We start from the raw sequence: 24043 nt of genomic DNA, 5'->3' as shown, positions 1-24043 counted from the left end.
CGATTCTCCGACCAATCTCCCGCTCCATTGTCACATTGTCACCGTGCAGTTGCCAGACTATAATTTTGGTCATAGACTTGGCACTTTATGCCAGACAAATACAGTATGATAACAGTTACAGAAGCTGTTAAGATTATCTTCCCTATATTAGCATTCAATCATCATGGCAGCTTCCACATTATCAGCATTTGTAGGTTTGTTTGTTTATTATAAACAGTCTCACACAAATAAGTGAAAACACTTGTTCGTGTTGTGCATGAAGAGTCCTTGTGTTTTTGACATAATTCAAATACTTTAGAATATTGAAGAAAGTATAAAACTATGCTGCAGTCTCAGAATTCTCCTTGTGTTATTTTATTTTGGAGCATTTCAAGCACAAGCCATCATCAGTGCTTTTTCTGCAGGCACTTTTGTTTATGCATCCTGTTGGCATACCCCTCGTGTGTGTGTGTGTGTGTGTGTGTGTGTGTCTGTGTGTGTCTCAAAGTCAGAAGGACTTTGTTCCCCATGTACAATGGCAGTAAAAGAAAACCGGCTTCGTTAATTTTTGTTGACACATTATGAGGCAGTTAAACAATACAGGATTGACAAACTTGTGCACACAAGTCACATTAAATACAGAAAAGACTGACTTTGAACCAGTCCAATTAACATAAACATGCTAAAAGTGTATTCCAAGAATGATCCAGCAATGCAATTGATGCAGAAATCACAGATGTGGAAAACATCTCTAGACATATGACAGTTTTGATCAATTGTTAGCTGTTCGGCTCTTTGTTCTAAACATGCGTCACTGAATTATGTTCCTATCTTTTTACAGTAATTTACAGACCACTAGAGAACCATATTTTCTATAATTATTACTCCCTTTAATTACAAGTGTAAATTAAAGTCTAAATCTTTTGATTAACATCAACAAGTTCCTTGTTGGTTTGCCTGTGTCCTAGAAGACTACATTAATGCTCATCCACTCACAGAAAAGCATCACCATTAATTAGTCAAATAAAAAATCATCAATTTAAAGCAATAATTAGTCCTACAGTTATCATTTTTGGTGTCTGCTGTCCTCATATCTGGACTGAGTGGGTTTGTCTTAAATATGGAGCAATAGGAGTCAGGGATTACCACCTAATTAGTGTAACTGTGTCATGGGATTAATTAATTCAAAGCATTTACATATATTCTAATTGTTTTACCAAGCTGATGGCATCACTCTGCCACAGTTGTAATAAAAAGGATTGTTGATCTTTGTTTGCTTCCAGCGAAAGCCAATATGTCAACCTTGTGCATGTTGTTGATGCCCGATTCAGCTTTTTTGAAATTCACCATGTTGAACACTTACTGAATACCAGTAGAAATGCAATTATTCAAAACTCCTTCATCACAGGCTTGGTTTAGGTCCAAGGCATTGTATTGTACTTAATGTAATGAAAGTTGTCAAATCCAATCCGCAGCATGGAATGGCACAGCCTGCTCTGTATCTCAGATAAAACACAATCAGTTAAATGCACAAGGGTGCCGTACCAGCCTGGAACCATAATACTAACAGATATAATAAACTGTTGGATCTCTTAAAGCTTGACCTGCTTAAAGTTATTTAACGAGTCATTAAACCCCATTTTTAACCCTGTTTTAAATCCCATTTTTATGCTGTATATTTTGTCATTAATGCACACATTTTCAGACTATAGTTAGTTTAAGAATGAAACGCTGTTAAGTGAAGTTAATGAGAAACAAGTCATGTAAACCAAAGATTACAAAGGTTACAATTTTTATTATTTCAGGTGGCAGTTCAGATTTTCAAAATACTGTGATCCTTTTAATAATTTCCCTTTTTTGTCATTTTATAAATAATGCAGACTGGGACTCTTGATATGTAATATGTAAATAGAGAATCATTAATTCAAATGATTCGTTTTTTGAGTAGCTGTTAAGAACAAACACTTCTCTAGTAAGTCAATAAATTATTTTAGAGAGCATTTAATTAAACATACTTTAGTACAGCTGATGAAGCATAAATTGTGCTTAGAGAGACTTCGAACATAACCATATTTCACAAGTACAGTGAAATCTGCTGAAACAAAAAGGCCAGCGTTAAGCTGTATTTTAAATTAAAGCATTAAAATTCACTGAAAATGGGGTCATAAGGTCATGTTTATGCATTTAGTCACTACATTTGATCCTCTACTTGTATTGATTATTTCCACCGACTCACTGTTTGTTGATTCCAAAAGGCTTAGGACCACTCACAAAAATGTCACAGATAATTAAAGCTCATCTGTGTAGCAGAGCACGCTTCAATATACCAAGCTAATGTAGCTGTACACTGCTGAGTGAGGGAGCTTGAATAGGAGGACAATTTGGCACAAGGTAAGACTTCTTTTTCTCAACCCCATTTCTTTTCTCTGCGTAATTATTTGAATTAAATTAATTGGGAATGCACATTTACATATCTAGGTTATTTCTCTTATAGAGAAAAAGGTCTTTGGAGAGTATAGAAACAATTCCAAGCCTGCCAGACAGTAACCCCCCCCCAGTGTTTTACTCCAGGGAGGATTTGGTCTTAGTACTCTGGAGGAAAAATGTGATAACACCACAGTGCAGGAGTCACATCCATGAAGCAATTTAATGGACTTTGCAGACACCTGAAGGACACACTATCACCTGGTATCTTTAAATTACTTTGAACATGGTATTTAGAAAAAATTTAATATTTGTTTTGCCAGGGAGGGAATAGTTGGAATTAAGTTCTAAAGGAAATTTGATTGGACCCGTTTAATCTGATACTGGGTGGTAAATGGTATGGGGGGAATCTAATTTTCTGCTCTTGCCTAAGAATCTTTCACTGCTGTATCATATTAATACTGAGCCAATGTGGTATGAAGCCATAGCTATTTTTAATCAACTAAGCTGATGCATTATGCTGTTAGGGGAGGAAATACTAGACTATCCGACTCAACTGGAAGTTGCTTACTGCTGGAAGTTCAGGAAAAACCTTCTGAAGTTCACTCTGAATAATGTTAAAGTTATATAAAGTTATTATATTTCACCACAAAGGGCTAATGCAGCTGTTTGACTGTAATAATGTGAGTGTGAGTGCACACTTCCAATTTATCCCTCTTCCCTTTTAATACAGTAATATAGAAATTCACTTTATACTATCATAAAAGACCAAGGAAACCAGAAAATAGTCTAATTTAAGAAGCTGGAACCAGTTAACTTTTACCATTTTTGCTTAAAAATGACTTGAATGGTTAATTGATTATCAAAATACAGTCCAAACCCCAAACACATTCAGTTTACTAAAACCAGAAAATATTCACATTTAAAATCAATCAATTGATCAATTATTCGTTTCAACTTAACTTACAACTTTCCAACACATTTCCTTATGATGGTAAAGAGGTTAAAATCAAAATTAAATGGAAAATCCTCCTGTTTCTGAAAGCAGAATTACTTAGCCACAAATGTATACAAAACTAAATTACTGTGATCTAATTTGTAAGTAGGGATTCTCCACTCCCGTGAACTCCTTCCCTAAGAGTGAACCAGTTTTGCATTATGAAGCTGGAGGTAATAGATAAATTGCCAATGTGTATTTATGATCTGGGTCACTGACATCCACCCACAAGAAAAGGCACTTTTGCTATCAAATGTCTGTCTGTAAACACCAAAATAACACTTCATCAACAGCAGGGGAAATCAACATTATGGCTTATGTAGTTTGTTGTAAAAAAAAAATCAATGATTCTTAATCCAAATGATAAAAAAGGACATATTGTGCCTGTATCTTACTCTGAACCAATGTGAATATGTGGAAATAAGGGGGAAAAGACCATGTTGCAATACATTTATTTGTCCCAGTGAACAAGACTGTGCTGTAGATGGAGACCAATTTGCTCAGCTGTGCGGTCAGCATGTCCATCCATAGACACATTCATTGTATCTCTATTGTCTTTCTTTTTCTCTCCGCTGCTTTCATCTGACATTGTGTCCTATTCAACTCTGCATCCTCATCAAAGGTCCTGCTCACAGCCATCGGGCATGTTTGATATTTTGTTCTTTAAGCAGCATCAACAAAGAGGGCACTTATAAACTTGAGCGTGTGTGATTATCTCTGCTGTATCACGGTGACACAGTGAGATATGGAGAGTGGGAGAGGGTACAGAGGTTTTTAAATTAACTTAGTTTGTTCACCAATCTGGGAAATATCATCATCATGATTAAAAAACCCAAGCTATTATTGCTGTATTACCCTGTTTCAGCTTAAATAAAGTGTGCATTAAGAATTCATGATTTAAACAGAGACATATACCAAATGTGGCCTCAAAAACACAAAATAGTTAAACCTCACTGGGTAATATTCTTTTTATTTGTTTTGGATGTTTTGCATTTTTTTCAGTGAATGGAATTTAGATTAGAATCATTTGCTCAATATATATATTTTCCCTATAAAAGCTTGAACCACTGTGCCATCCTCTGGTACAACAGAGCTGTATTTATCATAGCACATTCTCAGTGTGAAGTGAGTATGTGCTGCCCCCCTTTGGTGATTAATGTATAGTGCACACTTGCATGATACATGCGTTGATTCGTTGAATTTTCTTTTACCATATGAACTTAGATTTTGCAGAAATCTTTCTTGATGTCATCACTTTTGAGGTTTGTGTGCCACACTGTCTCACAGCCCTCAAATGGCGTGTAGGGCTCCGTGGGATCAGTTTTGCTGGACTTCTTATTGTGCAAACATGAAGAGATCAAATGGATCAAACTCATGATGGTCATCAGGAGCATAAGGAACCCTACAAAAAAGAGAAGATGGGGTAAATTTCCACAATACATAAACAAATTTGATGGTTTAATGTGCATCTGTGCTCTGAGGAGACATCTTACCACAATAGGCTGTGTTTGCAGCAAGGTCATGGACACGATAGCTTCTGGTAAACATAGCACCCAGGCCCAGAATGAGAATGGCATAAACACTGAAGGTGTAGCGCATGTACTTTGTTAACAGGAAGCACTGCAGAATGAACCTGAGGAGACATTGTCAGGGATTTCTTTAAAATCTAATTTTTCCATAACTTCACACACAAACTTTATCCCTTTAAACTCCAGTACTTTTGTCTTTACCAGATTATTGTGCACACAGAGACTATGGTGAGGACAATGGTGCTGATCAGTGGGTCCGGCACATCATGTTTGTACTTGAGCACAATGCCAAGACCCACAACAGCATTCAAGAGAGACCACCATGCAAACACTGCCAAGCCATTCTGGGTCTGCCACAAATGATAAAGAATATGAAATTATGTACAGATAGTAATCAAATCTACAGGAAATTAACATGGCTTTTCATTTATTTTTCAGAATTCAGAATTATTTTTTACAGAATACAATTTTATTTTTTTTTTTTACTACAATTAGACCACTTTTGGTAATTGAGCGGCTTCACCAGGTAACGTGTCCATGAGATCACATGAGGGTTGTTGATGGCTAGCCAGGCTTTGTGCTTGTTGAGGTTAGAGTAGGACATGTAAAGCATGTAGAAGCTGATGACTGGGAGATTCCACCAGACTAGGACAGCTCCGAGTATATCGCTGTAGAAAGCAACAGCAGCAGTGATTACTTGTGCACAGACATATTTCTTTGTGAGTGTTGCAGTAGTTGTGTGTGCAGCAGTATAAGAGCACTGGCTCTACTTACTGTCTGTCCCACAGAGTCATGCTGAGCATCCTTGCAATGTTAATCATGGTCCACATCAGATAAAATACTGGGGGGTGGATTTCTGGACCGAGGACATTTCTGCAGATGGATCAATAACGTGTGATCTTTACTTTGATCACATACATCCCTTTTTAATGTTATAATGCTTGAGATTTTCATTACATCAAACACCAGTGTTAATTCTATTTGCAGTCCACATTTGTTTCAGCAATAGCAATTCAAAAGTGTTTGGTATTTACATTCTGTAATTATCTTTAAAGTAGTTTTCATCATTAAAGGCCACCATTCTTGCTTTTAATTCAAATTGCCTATACACATATGCACAGACACACCATTTACCATTCTGTTGTATTTATGTAGTATTGAATCACACAAGTGTCACTAAATCAAACAGGACTAGAACCTTAAGGACTATAACAGAAGTTCTATTAAACCGCACTTTATTCTGGCATTGAATAAAGCTTTAAAGACACCATCCATGGTACCGTTTAAAGAGGCTGACCGCTGCATACAAGAGCCAGGCTTTAGACCACAAGTCAACCATAATCCAGAAACTCTCTGACCACCAGTCCATAGTCACCTCCAGGGGGAAGGTCTCAGACACATTCCTGGATGAGGTCTGAAACAAAGCTGAAGGCCATGAAAGAAAGAAAAAAATCACTGATCCTTCATTGGGATATATGAGACATTTCCAGACTGTGACATATTGTAGCTGAGGCATTAATAAGATCAGTGTTGATTTGCTCACTTACAGTAGTTATACACTCTCATAAAAGCATTGTAAAACAAACAATCTAGTTAATGTTACAGACTAGATTGTGTGTGTGTGTGGGTGTGTGTGTGTGTGTGTGTGTGTGTGTGTGTGTGTGTGTGTGTGTGTGTGGCAAGATAGGTTTATTGCCCTCCATGAGGGTCAATAGGTTGCAAAAATTGCATGACAAGACTGTAAGGGCAAAGGCCTTTCAGTGGAAAGTTCACATGCTGGCTTAAAGCTGCTAAATACTTAGCATTTCTTGAAAAAACAACATTATTTATAATGAATTAAACACAAGAAATCATCATCAGGGTGATTGGTGCACTACAGTATGTGAGATCACCATTTACAGTACTAACGCCACCACACTTCAAACCAGTGAGAAGAGCTCAGAGAAAACAAAATACAGAAATCTCTCATGTGAAATAACCAAAACCATTAAAACTTTGACTTTAAAAAAATGTACTGATAAAAAGTATTTTAAGCTCTGACTGCGACCTTCTGGTATGGTCACATGAATATAGAGTAGATGTGGAGTCACTCACCATTGGGCACGTTGATGTCCTTTGCCAGGTAACAGAAGATATCTGAGATGGACTGAGCAATGACAGCCAGGGCAACAGTCCCAGCATGTATTACTACATGGCCACAGTTTTTCACTGAGAGAGGAGACATCTGGAACCTTAATGTCCAATACAGACCAGAAGACTGTGAGGCAAATATCTGTCAACACAATCTAATGTTATGGACTTTGGACCACAGTTACATTTTATGGTTTCTCCTTGATTACACCTTCAATCTCCTCTAATCTTTTTTCTGTTTTCCATCTTTTGTTGTTATTTGGTTTTACAATTATTCATCCCAGTTTTGATATCCTTGTGCCTCAATTTATTTTATTTTACCACTGTTGAAATCACTCTTCTTTCTTAGTGTATTTAGAGTAACTTTATTACTTTTTACTGTGAAAAACATATGATTTAAAAAAAAATCAAACAACAAAACAAATTCCTTTTTCCTTCCATTTATTTGTTAAAAAAGCTGTAGATCCATTGCTTTATGTTAGGTATAGAATGCACAAGTATTTTAGTTTTCATTTTCAGGTTTTCATTTGTGCAGTATTTACACATTAGCTGTGGTATTTTTTGGTATACATCCATAATACATTTCAAAGTGACAGACTGAGATCACCTGCTCTGTATCACACTGAGCTAATATTCATAGAAAGAGTTGTCTTTGTGTCAAGGCTATTTCCACTGGTGACATACTGGGTCCACTGTCATTGTAAAGCGGCCGTTTGTGATGCTTCCATGTGACCAGGGCAATGCGTGCCCCAAACATGATGCAGGAAATAGCCAGGATCAAAGCTGAGGAGGAGATTAAATATCTATATGAATCAATGAACAGTGCACAGAGAAATGAAACATGTCTATTGGAAAAGGTGTGTGGTGTTAATATCTCAGAATTTAAGTGTCAAACCTGTAAATATATTAACGTGACATTCAGGAGTGCCAGAATTGCTCAGGGTGCCTGTCAACCACAGGATTACCACAGGGTAGACGGTCAAAATGTAACGCACATGCTTATCAAGGTAGAAGTTCTCTAACAGAAACCTGGGAGCAAAGGGAGACAATGACGAAAGATTTGGTTTCCTTTGCTCATGTGTCATCTCTCAGGGGAAGAAAAAATCACCGACAGCTAAATGACAGAACGTAGCAAGCAGTCAGACTCACCAGGCTAACAACTCCATCAGAAGAAGCAGCAGTGACAGCATTCCACAGTCACATTTCGAGGTTTCTGTTTGATGCTGCAAGTATATCGTCAGGTTCAGTAGAGTGGAGAGAGTGCCCCATGTTGCATATACCGCTACTCCATTTTGCACCTGATTCAACCAATGAAAGAAGACTTCAAAGCTAGAAAAGCTATGACCAGCTTCTATGGCAGCTGGCAATATCCTAATCCTGAAGTATTTGGCAGATTGTCTGACTGCTTTAAATACAGTTTACTGTACAGGATGCTGGTCTGTCATGTGAACTTATCTACTTATTATTTAATGTCAAGTGCAAGGCAAAGAGGGAAACCAATCTGAAGGCTTTTGCTATGGCCTAACTTGTCTGCTTCTAACCTTATAATTGCACAGCAAGTAGGAATGGACATTTTCGTGAGAATTCACTCTTTAGATATGGGTGATGGAGCAGCCAGCAGCTTTGAGACCACTTGGCTGGCTTCTTTAACCTTATAGTGTGTCAGCAGTGTGCAGTGGGACTGAGTGATAAAATGTCACTTTAAGGAATATTTTTACATTTTGAGAAAAATGCATATTTGCTTTTTTGCAGAGAGTTAGATGAGAGAATACTTACCACTTTCATGTTTGTTCAGTATATGAATCTTGAGCCAGCTTAGCTTAGCATAAAGACTAGCAACGGGGTAAGTGTTAGCCTGGCTCCGTCCGGAAATAACAAAATACATCTACTAGCACCTCTAAAGCTCACTAATTGAAACATTATATATTGTTTGTTTAACAGAAAGTTGCTTATGCATCACACATAGATTTTATGCTTGCAAATATGGATTTAAATATGTTGCCAAGGCAATAAAAATAGCACCATGTTCCAGTGTGCAACAAGAGGGAAATGAAGGGCAATCCATGTTGAAGTATAGTCAAGGTTAAAATGTACCCTGATGAAGGCCACTTCTAAAATATATACTGTGTACACATGAAATGGCTTTTGCTAAACCCAAACTCACCTTGGATTTCCATCATTTTGCATATGCGCAGCTCTTCACTCCAAAGGGCATATTTGTTTGATGAATGTGTACATTTATTACTGTTTTTTATTACAGTGTCTGTAAACCAAAGACTTCCTTTTTTCCTTTTTAACATGTAATTCTCTTTGAAGCCAAGTGGGATTGTAAAACAACCCATCTATTTTAAAGTCCGAGCAAAGAAAAAAATTATATAATTTTACCAATATTCTGATCAGCCAGAGGTCTGTGTTGTGATGTTTGTTCAACCAGGCTCCATAGATCTTCAGTCCGTGACAGGAGAAAAATAGGATCATGTAATTGGTGAGCATCATTAGTGTTGAGACTATCAGCATAGGCAGCAACAACCTATGCACACACACACACACACACACACACACACACACACACACACACACACACACACACACACACACACACACACACACAGAAAAGCAGACGTTTAAACTGTCAGAAACGACAGCAAAGTAATTACAGCTGTTCATCATGTTTGTTTGTTTTTTAAATAGAGGACCGTGTTTGCGTGGACAACCTAAACTCTCACACTCACTCTCTGTCAAACAGAAACAACCATGCAATGTTCAAGCAAAAATTGATGATGATAGAGACATGAAATCCATAGGGCAGCACTGCAGGCGTGGTGTACATCCAGTCATAAGCACTCCTGCAGGGAGAAAGGATAATATTGTTTAATTCGGTAGAGAAAACACACCACAGCAAACAAATTGTGTCTGTGGGGAAATAATCAGACTATTTCATATATAGTCAGAGCAAATTGCAACATGTAAAGAGAAAATGACTACACAGGGGAAACCTAATTGCCTCTGGACTAGGTGGAGTGATTTGCTGCATGCAATAATACAACAGGATGAGATGAAAGTATTAAGAAACAGGCCCAGTTATGCTTTGTGGTGCGGCCATTAAGCATTTTCTTTTTTGTAAATTATTTTGAAAATGTGATAAAAATGGTGCTACCTTCTACAGAGTCCCACTAAAAAGTATATAAACATGGCAGAAACACAAAAATATATGAAATCCCAAACAAACAGAGCCCACTGAGCAGGAGTTATGGGTGTTGTATACTTGAGTGTCACATCCTCTGTGCTGTGCTTGAAAACACCTGTATCGAGATAAGCACAGTTTATTATTTATGCAATAACATATTTTAAGAAACCTTTGACTAATTTGATTTATCTGACAAATATTTACCTGATTTAGCCCCGAATCCTGAGAGAGAGTTGAACGTAATTGCAGCTAAAAAGGCAAACAATCCAACAAACATGAGCACAATGCGGGCTGGGCTGTGGGTTACCATGGTGATGGTCTGAGGGTGAAAGTCCACAGAGGATAAAACTGACACTTTAGACAAAAATAAAATCAATATATAAACATCTGAATCTACACTTAAAACCCACCTCTTGATATACAGTATCCGGTTATGTACAGTCTTTATAGTTCTTCCCCAGAAGGTAGTCCGGTATCTGCAGGTCTGAAACAGGGAATGGCAGTATCATAACCTGTCTTGGCATGATATACTATACATTTTGTCATCTGTTTTATATTGTCCTGCACTGATCATCTGTAATATTTACTCTATCATAAATAATCCGCTGTGAAAAGTGGGTAGTAAAGAGTAAACCCCAGCTTGTGAGAAGAAAATCAAGACATAATAACAAGAGATTTGAGAATAAAACTAAAAGTTTTCTAAATCAGCAGAGTGGCCTGGATAGTCCCAGCTAATGCTTAAATATAGATGCATTGGACTGTAACCATCTTTCAAGCTAAACCTTTGAAAATGTGCCCTCCTTGCTGGCATTTAGTTGGAGCTAAAATAGGTGTGAGGATGGCAAGAGTTCAGGCCATAACTCTTTACAAATCTATTTTACTAATGTGACCATTGTTTAATGAGTCAAATCAAGAATAATGAGTGAGTTAAAGTATTAGATGACCTGGAAATTATTACTTAAATAGACAGTACTAAGTTATATCATTTGTAATGAGAACAATTTAAAACTATAGCTTTTTTTCTAAAATATTATTTTCTCTCAGAATTAAATGTACATATCGATAGGGCTGAGGTGAAAGTGTCAAGGCTGGATGATTTTGTGTTGATTCTTTTACTGTATATTAATAAACTTACATAGGGTCACTCACTGCAGATCTTGTGTGTGTAGCTCTCTTCCACACAGGGGCACCATTGCATGATAGTGTGGCAGTGTGAGAATGTGAGAATGTAATGGTATCAGCTTACTGTACTTTTTACGTGCAAATAATTTCAACTTTTACTTTTGGTAATTATGTACAAAAGTATAGCATGACTTTTACTTGTAACAGAGTGTTGCTACACTGTGGTTTCGCTACTTTTACTCAAGTGAAAGATCCGATTTCCTTTTTCACCACTGTGTAACTTCAGTCTCATGCATTTTAGCTATTTAAACTAAGGTGAAATCAGTTTGCTTTAGTCAGTCAGTTTTTTCCAGCTCCAGTAGGACATAAAAACAGGTATTTTGTGTCCTTGTGTGCCATTATCCATTATGATCCAATTATTCTGCTACTGAGGACTGAGTTTGTCGGCAGGCAGGCCGTGACACACAGCTGAGGTTCAACCTTTCTAAAGGGAGCACTCAACCCCCGGAAACCTCCCCTGCTGGTTCCCTCACCCGGCACCAGATGTTGCCTTGTGGTGTATTGTATTTAAAGCTGTGCAATAATTAATGCATATCACCTGGATTAAAGGTTTTATGGAGTCTTGCACACAAATATGCAAACATATACACAGGTATACACTCACTCAAATAGCACAAACACACGCACATTATATAGTAGAGTTGAGTCATAACTCCTGATACATGTGGGAGAAAATAACAGCTCTGTATTGATGCTTGTGAGCAACAGTTATTCGTGACCATCAAGTCAACATGCTCTTAGCGTGTGAGGCTAAATTTACCAAAAGAACACTTGACATTGCTGTTGACTTCACAGTAAGTTACAGAACAGTATTTGGCTTTATTTCTGATGTTGTAATCCCACATTGTGTCTAGATGACTCTTTCAAGTTCACTGACTGATTGCTGTGACCCGTACTGCTGGCAGAGGACAAGGCCCAATTTGTCGGCTGCTCATCATCTAATAACTAAAATCATATCCAATTACACGCCCGCCATCTTTGATCACTTACATTATGAGAGATATGTGCATAATGGGTATTATACAGGATCACTGTCACTTTGGTAACAAATTATGATTCACTTTATGAGTCATGTAGGGCTTGGCGACAGTGAATTCTCATGGGCTTTCTGCATCGCACAGCGATGACATCCAACCACTGTTAAATATTGTCGAAATTTTGTCATCGCTTTTTTCATGGGATGCCAGCAAGAAAAGCAATTACCATAACTGACAGGGATCCGGATAAACAGGAAATGGTTTGTGGCTTGAAATCTTGATCAGAAGAAAAAAAATATATAATTTGAAAAGATCTTCAAATTGTTCTGCGTGCCAGAAGCTTCCCTGGCATCGTTTCTGTGCAGAGTAGATTGGACAATTGGGATATTCCTACATGAACCGTCTGGTAATTAGGGACCATGACTAACAAGCTCTGTGTATTTGGAGTGTTTATCTCTTCATAGCCCAGGCTATGTGACTTTCACGCTCTATTTGTGGGCGACATTTGTGGATCCCTCCTGAACTCCTAATGTCACAATAACACTGCCATGACCAATAGTGGCGCCTGTGCCAACTAGATTACAAATGAGGATGGCGAAGGACAACAAAGGTGAGTGGATGATTAGCCTCACATCTTACTTTGAGTCCCAGAACTAAACTATAGACGTGATTTAAGCTCTGAAAATGTTCTTCCTGAAGCATTACTGAACAAAAATTGCGGGTTACCACGACAGGTTATTAAGAAAATAAAAATAAATCATCTCCTTTGACCAGCAGTAGTAGTAGAAACCATATTTTCAGATTTGATGGAAGTTTCACAGGGATCACATCCAATCTTACTCCTTTCTAACCCCACCTCTTCGCCTCAGACAAGCCATCACAAGAGATAAATCTCCACATATGTAACCACTTTGGTCTGTAAGAGGCTGTCAAAATAATATTTTTATTCCTCCAAAAGACCCTGGTAACCACTGCTGTCTAACTGCTGTATCGCTGAACATCAAGTTTGGACACAGCACATTTTTTTTAACTTACGTTGTGTACAGACTGTACAACCTTTCTTAATGCCACTGCTTTCCTGTCACTCAAACTCTGGGTGCTGCCAGGGGAGTGTGAAGGCTGGAGGTGGGGGATCACAGACAAACCAAGTAATGTTGGACTAAATCAGATTTTGGGGATTTGGAAAGTCACATCTTCTCAAGTAGACCTTGAATTGCATGACATAAATCCGAGGGGCTGAGAAGTAGAAAAACTAAAAGTTACGCTTATTTCCCCCCCAGACATTCCTCTAATCTTTACATTTTTTTACTAGCCATGTTGGTCAGTCTTTTGGTCCAGACTGAAATATCTCAACTGTTGGATGGATCACCATTAAATCTGATACAGACATGTCCCTGCCAGGATGTATTGTAATCACTTGAGTGATTCCTTGACCTTACATTGAGCCCCATCATTAGGTCAAATGTTTTATTTTTCTAACAATTATATTGGCTGAATACTTGCTAAATTAGTTACATTTCCATTACCTGCAGTTGTGCGTTTAGTGCTAGTTTGCAAATGTTAGCATGCTAACATTCTAAACGTACTAAACAATGGTGAACATGGTTAACATTAAAATGAACATCCGCCTTTATTTTAATTTTTTATTTCTTTTTACTATTGTCATTCTAAGTATGTTAGCATGCTGCCGTTAGCATGTAGCATATAGCACTAGTGTGGCTCAGCACAGTCTGGTCCAGCCAAACTTACTCTCAATAACTCTAAGTCTTGTTTGCTTGTAATGCTAGGGGTTGCAACTTGCAAGTAGACTTTACTTTTAGGGGTCACAAGCCTTTCAGAATTTCAGAATTGCTTTGTTAGACAGCACTCTCCACCACTATCATCAACACACCAAAATAGGGAATAACTTTCAGAAGAACGTTAATAGATAGATAGATACATACTTTATTGATCCCCAAGGGGAAATTCAAGGTCCCAGTACTTTAAAGACATCACACACAACATACACATACATCATAAACAGGATGATAAAATAACAAACAAACAAACAAATCTACATTAATAATATGGACAATAAAAGAAAAAATACTAAATAAAAAATCCACATGACTTTACTAAAGGATGTATAAGCATGAGACGCTTGCGATGTTCATCCCTCAAATAGATACTCAGATCTCTGCCAAGGAGGACTGACGCCGTGACCTTACTTACACACTTTATGTTGGTTTTTCCTTTAATTTGTCACCATTCTGTATGTATGCAGTCATATGCACTTCTGTTCACATACATAGCGATATCCCAGCTGATTTTAAAATTCCATTCCTGTCACGCAGTTCCAGTCTTAGTTCTCACATGATGTCCATTTGAAACTCACACATCATCATCCATCATCTTCAGCTTGGTATGGGGAGCACAAACTGTATCTTCTTAAATTACCAAGCCTGCAATACAAATGATGCAAAATTGAACCAAACAAAAAGTTAAATGGAGGTAAACTGAATGTTTAATATGCATGAGACAAAATGGCGGCCTCACAAATATGACAAGCGTATCACAAGCAGTAGCTGATGTCAGACGAAACAAAAGGCGTGCCTTGCTGTAGCTTGGCCCCTCTGGTCTGTGAAATGATTACCTCTACTATTATTAGAGGATGTATCTCATTAAGGTACACATGCTGTAACTGTGGTTACTGTTGGTGGTGGATATGGAGTATAATGACCCCTCCCATGACATCCAGCCACAAAGCTTTCCTTCAGCAAACTAACATTTAACAGCACACTTCTGCCCACAGCAACATGTCTCTCATTCACTCAGCTTTCTTTCTTTCCAACCTTCATGATTTACTTTCATATCCCCCCCACCCTTGCTCTTTCATCTCTGAATGCAATAGTGTCAGAGCTATAAACTCCCAGCAGCAGAATACACGGTGATTTAGAGGCATTGTTAGAGTTTCTCAAATGTGGAATTGCTTGATTCCAGGGAAGGTTTGCATGATTTTGTTTCTCACAAAGACATTTTTTACTTTTTCTGAAACTATCTTTAGGAAAATTCCAATCTCAGGTCTTCTTATATTCTATAATGAATTTGTTTTATTTTGTAATGAATAAGTCATGTTTAATTATACTACAATTAGAGATTCACCACATTACAATTGTGATATCCGCTAGAAATATTGCTGCACTTGTTGCAATTCGTTGCTGTGGAGAGCAATAACAATGACAATAGTCAAAATATTTTTTTTTCCCAGTAATAATGTGGCTGCAGTGCATAATGAAGCCACTGCCAGTAAAGAAATAAGCAGTGCTCCCTCTTACACAATGGTTTTCAGATATATATTCTTTTTTATATATATATATATTATTCAGCTTTAATAAAATTAGTTGAGACTGGCGGGCAGCTAGAATAGTGTGACAGCCTTCAGTAACTGAATCACTTCATTACCTTATTATATTTCTCTTAAACCTACACAGTTTAACAGCTACACTTGTATTGAAATGGTAAAGACTACCAGTTCTGCCTTTTCTTGGACTGGTTTTGAGAGTAGAAAGATGTCACGATAAATATGACACGAGTTGACTCTCTTCCATGGTGACACTCTTTAGTGAATATGAGTGAAGCCCTTCTGACTCCTGTCACTACAGTTGGGGCAGAGTGAATTAAGGGTCCAGAAAAAAAGAAATTTAGAGAAAAATAAAGAAGAGAGAAAGAGAGAGGGCAAAGAGCAAGAAAGGCAAAGAAAAAGCAGTGCAGTGAAGCAAAGATAATGCAGTCACTGTTCGGTTCTCTCAGCACCTTCTACCTGCCAGTGAACAGTTCAAGCAGGAATTGCTCCTGCCTGTCTCTACCAAAAGGACATGGCAGCTACAGTGCAGAATGACAGCACAGTGATGGCAAGTAACAACACATTGCTATAGTGCCAATATAAACGGCTCTTTCCCAGGGATGTGAGTTCTCTCACAGACATTCAAGATTCTGGTGTTATAAAAGCCGGAATGTAAAAAGCATGCATAGTCAAGGTTGCACATTGCTTATTAGTAAGACCGTCCACATAGCCTAACTGGAGGGTCACAGCTTCAAATGGTGCAGCAGCTATGTGTTGATCTGCAGCTGTGTGTCCTGTCATAGTATTATAAGTTGCTTACTGCTAAACAATAGAAATGTTTTACTTAATGACAGCTTATTATATTAAAAAAAAAATAGTGTGACTTTTTGGGAAACATAGCCTACATTTTGCTTTCTTGTTGAGAGTTAGGTGAGAAGATCGATACCACATTCATATAAGAGTGGTATCAATCTTCTCATCTAGATCTGGGCAAGAAAGCAAATGAACGTATTTCCCAAAATTTCAAATATTGCTTCATTCAACTGAAAATTGATCTATAACAACTGTAATTTTTGAGTATTGTTTAAGTAATTTATCAAGCAATAATGCCAAACATTTTTTGGTCCCAGTTTCTCAAGTGTGAGAATATGCTGCTTCTCTCTGTTTTCTATCACTTAAAACTGAATATCTTTGGTCTGACCAAACAAACCAGTTGAAGACATTACCTTAGGCTTCAGGAAGTGATTTACTGAAGTGAAAAAATAATAATTGACGGATCATTGTATAGTGGAGATAATTGCAGCCCTAGTAAGATGAATTTCTCTTTACAAGTGTTGCTGATCATTTAAAATTAGGAAAATCAGATGATCTGAAGAGAATGTTTGTATTTTCATGTACTGATTGTGTCATAAGCCAAAGAGATGATGTGAATGTACAGCCCTGTACATTACAGCTGGTTTTGCCTTATTCTACAAATCCATCTTGCTTACCCACTGTACTTACAGATGACCGCTCTAACACTCTCACTTGCACTGTTCAATATTTAATACTTCAATGTGAATTTCTTTTGTAAAGTTTAGGGAAGTGTGAAATGCACAAGTCCCATAGAGGGATGGAGGAGGGCAGGTGCATGAATGTGGGAAATAAAAAGTATGTGCTGCTAGTTCTGCTCAGGAAGATGAAGAGTTAGATTTTTAAAACCCCAATGGTTGAACAGAGCTGTTCTCACCCATTCCAGTCTGCACAGTCCGTATGGTTCACATTAAAATACAGGCTTTTACACTTTACTATGTGTAAAGCAAATGGAAAGTGGACCTTGTAGACTAATGGATGAGCTGACAGCTTTTATCAATTGTAAATGTGTGTTTTACTGATGTGGTATGAGTAATTCTTGAGTCTTTATCACTCATCAGTCATTCAGCTATAAAACCACTAAGTGCATTTGAATGAACTCAACCCATAGAGGACTGTGATATGATTAGTTCAGCCTGGTGTAAAATGTCCCTTGGCCCCCTTTTACGACCCGTACACACACACACACACACACACACACACACACACACACACACACACACACACACACACACACACACACACACACACACACACACAGACAGACAGACAGACAGACAGACAGACAGACAGACAGACAGACAGACAGAGGGCTTCTTCAGTAATGGCAATATGCTGAAGTGATATCAGCATTTCTAAGGCTTTTTTTGAGGACTCATAGAAAAACCCGTTGTGTATTTCACCCCCTGCGTCTGAATTATTCAGGTTCAATGCCACTTCTATTCTTAGTACTTCTACTAGTGTTTGGATGGCTACAGTAAGGCAAAATAAGTAGCGTACAGTATATGTTGTTGAGTACCTACAGAATATAAGCAAATCGTACAGCTCTGTACATTACCTTGGCTCTTTCGTGTAAATATTGTAGTTAAGAAGATTCAGATATGTGCATGAGCCCATGTAATGGGTTCTGATTTTCTTGGTCTAAAAGATGTGCAACATTAATTGGGCAATTAGAAAACGCAACATGTTCGATGTTCCTTAACTTAAGGCCATCATGCTCACACCATCTGCTCTTTGCATTACAAATGTGTATACATACTGCAAGGTTCAAATGAGATACTGATGTTTACACGTCACTTTTCAGGTTGGAATTAATTTGCTTCAAGACAAAGAGCCCTGAATTAAATCAAGTCAAAAAAGCGATAGAGTCTTCAAGGGAACATCAAAGGTTTGCAGACGTCCCTGTGGGCCATGAGCATCGATTCGAAAATGCTGGGTGGGAACGTGCTTACGGTCTCCCATCCAGTGGAACTGATTTCATCCAGCCACGCCTCGTAGATGAGATCTGCTCATCTCTCAAGTCTGAAATTGTTCTGAGAGAAGCAGCAGAAGAATAGGGGTGAGTTGCAGTTAAGGAAAAGATGGGAAGGTGAAGCTGTGACATCTGCTGCATACTACTGCATAAATATATGATTTTGTTTTCATTTGAGATATTATGCAATTCAGATTCATGGTATTAATCACATTCTACATGCAAAATGCATCTCCACATGTAAAAAAAAAGTATTTCTTGTGTTATTTGATGTTTTGGTATAATTCTTTAAAACATACTCATTAAGATTTTCCCTGTTACAAGGCTGTCATTGCCATGGCAGCATCAGCAGAATTTATAATGATGTAGAATGATTAATAATTTACATTATAATGGCTTGGGCTTCATCTGCCAGCATCATAAATGTGATTAATCAAATAAATTACAGTATAATTATACACTGCAAGATTACTCTTTTGACAGAGTCAATACATGTAAAGCCCACTGCAAACTCTGTTAGTACTGACATTGACTTGTAGAAATGCATAGATAACAAGAAGGAAATACTGGCTTCTTCTTGGAGTTCTTTGAAAGAGAGCTCAGCAGTTTGAAGCTCTGGCAAACTTTCAAGTATGATTTAATGGTAATTGTGGCAACAAAATAATCCAACAGTTACTTTGCACTCTCTGTGTCATCTTTCATATGTTTGCAACTACCTCCTTTGGTATGAATTATTGATAAATGGCTGCATGCTGAGCCAGGGAGTGACATAAAATATGGACTGGATTTAGTGTCAGCCAGGATCTTTAAGTGTGACGAAATGCATACAGTAACAGTCAGTCACAGTCAATATGATGTGTAAATAGTGAACAAAAACGGCTGTTTTTTTATGGATTTCAAATGTATAGTGCATAGTTTTTTGTTACATTTTTAAAATAAACAAATTAAATTTAAATTCTGTTGAATTGCTTTGTAGACAAGCCTTAGGGATCAGAGGATGTTGTATATTTTCAACAAGCATATCAGTGTGTTTCTCAGCCTCATGACAAATTTTGATAAGCTATTTCACACACTTAGATGTGTAGGCTAGCATCATGGGTGTACTTGCAAGATGCTGTGATGCAAAAAAGATCACACATGCCTCCTGAGGGATTCACTGCAGTTCCCTTAAAGACACCATACACAGAATACAATCTTGAATTTGAATATAACTAACCTTAAAGACACACACACACACACACACACACACACACACACAGACCATTGTCAAAAATAGCACAGTTTGCTGTGAGTTGTAAAAATACAGATCACCACCCTTCTTTCAATATGCTCCACCAGCAACACAGTAAATCAATCGTATTTGCATACAGTGCAAGTGTGACCATTCATTATACTGTACCTATGCCTTTTTTCCCTCTCCCTCTACGTCTCTCTCTGGGTTGTCACAGGGAGAATATTGATTCACTGACACTTTCAGGGAATGCCTTTATTGACTGGCTGCCACCAATAAATTGTTGATTGCTGGTTGATGAAAAGACTTCAGGCTTTAATAAATCCCATGATAACATCTCAATGCAGAAATGTCCTTTTGCAGTGTCACATCCAAACCACTATTCTAAATGCATAACTGATTTGTTTAAAGTCTGATCACCCAAAGTCTATACTAATAAACACGGTAGCCTACAGTAAGTTCAATCTTTGCTGCTTCTGCTGTTGCCAGGGTTATGCCATTGAAGTATGCAACTTTGTTATTAGATCTATGCTGCCTGGCAGGCAAATAGCAGAGGCTGGTTTGCTGCTTCTTGCTCTCTCCCAGCAGAGTAGCCTCCAGTCATTCATCAGTATCACTGCTAAAGAGAGACAGAGAGTGATGGGAGAAGTCTGTGTGATGTGCATGTGTGTACTGTGCTACACAAATGTCTCTTTGTGTGTGTGTGTGTGTGTGTGTGTGTGTGTGTGTGTGTGTGTGTGTGTGTGTGTGTGTGTGTGTGTGTGTGTGTGTGTGAGAGAGAGATATTTGGATGATAAAACTGCACTGAAGGATCTCACACTCTGTAGCCTACTTACAAGATGTGATAATTAAATTTGAACCTTTGCCCTAACCTGAAGACAAATGAACTCTACACTCAACACTTAAAATGGCTGTTGGAAAAAAAAACTTCATGTAATTGTAGATGTTAAAAACTGTATGAGCCATTTGAGGTATTCTGTTCTATGTTGGCTTAAAAATTGTGTAATAATAATAATAATAATAATAATAATAATACAGAAAAATAAGTAAATATTTAGAAAAAACATGAAATAATATTTTCATATATATGGGTCTATATATATGTATATATATATATATATATATATATATATATATATATATATATATATATATATATATATACATATATTAATCATAACTTGAGGTTCATTTACTAGCCTTTTCCAGGTCTTTCTTCTTCAGCAGATGTATTTTGCCATGAGGATGAGGTGTGGTTGAAATATCTGGAAAATGCTAGTAACTTGAAGTATTAAATATCCTACCTAAACAATTTTCATGTGACTGATATATTTTGTTATTGATTTGAGGGCTGAATTATGAAACATGTAGGAAATAACCTAACCTAAGATTAGCCTTTAGCCTCAACCTAGCATACTTGAGTTAATTAGTGATAGGCCTAACTGCACGTGGGGGTCCTCCTCGCTTTAGGCTAAAGGATACAATTTCCCCCTTCTTTTCTAATAAATTATCCGCAACAACAACAACAACGACGACGACAGTAATTGTAATAAATTAGTAGCCACTTATTATTAGCCTACGTTTGAGTTTTAGCTATAGACTGTCTAAAATGTGTTTCGAACTTGGACAAGTGGAGCGCTGAAGAATCCAGACTGGAGACTCCACGTCGTACTTTCCCTCTCTCCATTCATGTGAAGCGCTGTTTCATACGTTCAGTGATGCCTCTGCAGCCCACAGACGAAACCATACAGGACGATACTACAGTGTATGGGACCTTACCATCCAAGTGGCGTCCTATATGATAAATCCCGACTTGTTACATTCTTGAGGCAAAGCAGCAATTCCAGCGAAATTCAGAGGATTACTCTCGAAGCGGTTATCGGACGGTCTGTGTTGTCAAGGTAAGGGGCAAATGCGCAAATTGTTTGTCTCGTTTCATTCATTCTGCACTGAGAATTTGTTTGCACTTGTCATCACTTATAATAGACGCATCTCTTTCATCAAAACATGTTTCGTCAGCCACTTTTTCTTGAATGTGCAGTCCTGAACGTCATGCTTCTTCTTTTGATGTTGTCAGATTGTGCATGATGGACTATGTTGATTGAATCGCCTACATGTTCACAACTTTCTTATCAACCTGGACACTGAAAGGAATTAGGCAATTCGTTTTGACAAAGTTGTTTAACTGCATTTTCCCTATTATGGCACGTTGACAGCCGTCCTTAACACTTTCCGTAAGTGATAATGAGGATAGTGTAAAATATCCAATCATCAAACCGCGTCTGCAATTGCGTCTTTGGCATTTTAATATGAGGATAGGATGCAGAATGTTGCTGCTTTTGCAAGATTAAGCTTGTAAGCAAAAGAAATCGCTGAACAGACTGCTATCACTTGTGGGACGAGGATACAGTAAGGGCTAGCGGGACATGTGCATCATATCCCTCTATGTGCCCAAAGCTTTGAGGTGCTTACATCTTCCTTTCATTATAGACTGAAGCCTTGCAGGCTGTAGACACTACAGTGAGGGGTTTCTGGGGTACCATGCCTTTTTCCTATGTCATTGTGCACTACGGTTTCATTCTAGCTCCCTCTGTCTCCTTGGAAATTGGCTTGGTGTTGCATGTGGTTTGCACAGACAGCGCTCTAGACTGAATGTAGGATTCCAGTCATTAAAATCACAAGTAGTAGCATAAACGAGCAACAGTACATCTGTAAATTACTCTCTCCACTAACTCCAGCTGCAATATGAATGGATCACTTGTCTGATGAAAATGCACAAGTTCGTCCAGAATAAAGCTGTGTTAATGGCTCTTGGTGTAGATGAAAATGATATACCATTAGGATAAACTGTAATTAGTGTTGTGTGTGGAGGGGCACTGAGCCAATTTGAAAAAAAACAACAAAAACAATTGTTATTCTGACTCCAGCAGAGGTAGAGGGATATTCAAGGACGAGCGGAAGGGATAAAGGCTAAGAGGTCAATCAAGTAAAGAAGCTATTTGTACTATGAATTAAGCACTTAAATAATATAGAAATGGGAATATTGACTGAAAGCTGCAAGCCACACAAATCCTATAGACTCGAGGTAATGTGCTACAGGATAAGAGCCATATTTAATGACTTCCCCCTCTCTCTTTATCTTCTTTTTCTTGCCTACACCATTTGAAAGGCATTGCAAGGCAGACATTTTTTCTCAAGCGCATTCTTTTATCTCATAGAAGCAGCGAACAGTCCCACAATCTGTTGATCTTCCTTGGTGCCTGTGTCAATTCCTTAAACTGTGCACGCATTCCTTGTTAAACACAAGGCCCCAGCATCTGCTCCCCTTCCCACCCCCCCCCCCCCCCCCCCCACCCCCATTGGAGACCCTTCTGCATCTCACTCGTATGACTGACTGCTTTGACTTCACACGACTGTTGACATGGAGTGTTGGAGTGATCATTAGCTGCCTTTCCTCTTTGAGTGTCTAATCATTATGGACTCAGTGCTGAACTTGCAACCTTGTGCCTGTGCCTTATTAGCTTCTTTGTTGTCTTGATGCTGTTATCAGCTGTTGTGACTTCCCCCTATATCATTTTCATATCTTAGCCACCTCACAGATGATGAGAATATAATAATTCACCAATTTAAAGGTCTTTTTATTCCTGTGTGAATTAGAAGAGGGCTTATCCTGCTCCTGCCTGTGTTGTGCTGTTGTAAACACTGCCTCGGCCACTTGCTTTCCACATGCTGCCTGTGGAATATTAAGGATACTTTCGAGGGGAGATGAGGGCGGTTGAATATTTTAAAATCTCTGTATATTTTTCACACCCTTAATTATGCAAGTAATGCTGTCTGGATGTAAATGTGTCATCACAGACAGACAGTCCAAATGGCCTTGTTTTTGTGTTTTCTGTTCTGTTTTGAGCTTGTCTTTGAAGCCACAGAACCCTGAAATTAAAATGAAATTTATAAAAGGACCATCAGATTTGAGCAGCCCAAAAGGATGCTAAGACTAGTATTGGCACAAATATTGCTTTCTAACACCCTAAGGCTTCACTATAAAAATAAGGGATTATGACGGCAAAGAAGATTTTAAAATGCACAGTGATGACATAGCTGTTACTCATAACGTGTCTCCCTCAGGTTTTATTAGGGAAGGCCAGAAGTCACAATTGTGTTGTAATGATGGCTGTGGATGACAGCAATGATGAGTCAGCTATAGCAGTATTCACTGATTTGCATTCCAGGCTGTGTTCTTTTCTTTGTTGAATTTTAATTA

General features: G+C 38.0%; 1 protein-coding gene across 3 annotated transcripts in view; it reads left to right on the top strand.

The window, feature by feature from the left end:
- The first annotated feature begins 21230 nt into the window (after positions 1–21230).
- The window catches only part of dlgap1b (discs, large (Drosophila) homolog-associated protein 1b), a 105488-nt gene continuing 102675 nt past the window's right edge, over positions 21231–24043 (top strand). For all 3 annotated transcript variants that reach the window (XM_028569217.1, XM_028569216.1, XM_028569218.1), the window contains exon 1: positions 21231–21683. The gene's annotated coding sequence lies outside the window, so the exon portion shown is untranslated. The remainder of the gene's footprint in view (positions 21684–24043) is intronic.

The sequence above is a fragment of the Perca flavescens genome, chromosome 22 (assembly GCF_004354835.1).
Source record: "Perca flavescens isolate YP-PL-M2 chromosome 22, PFLA_1.0, whole genome shotgun sequence".
NCBI lineage: Eukaryota > Metazoa > Chordata > Actinopteri > Perciformes > Percidae > Perca > Perca flavescens.
Note: the sequence above shows the minus strand (reverse complement) of the source record. Positions and strands in the feature narration are given on the sequence as shown.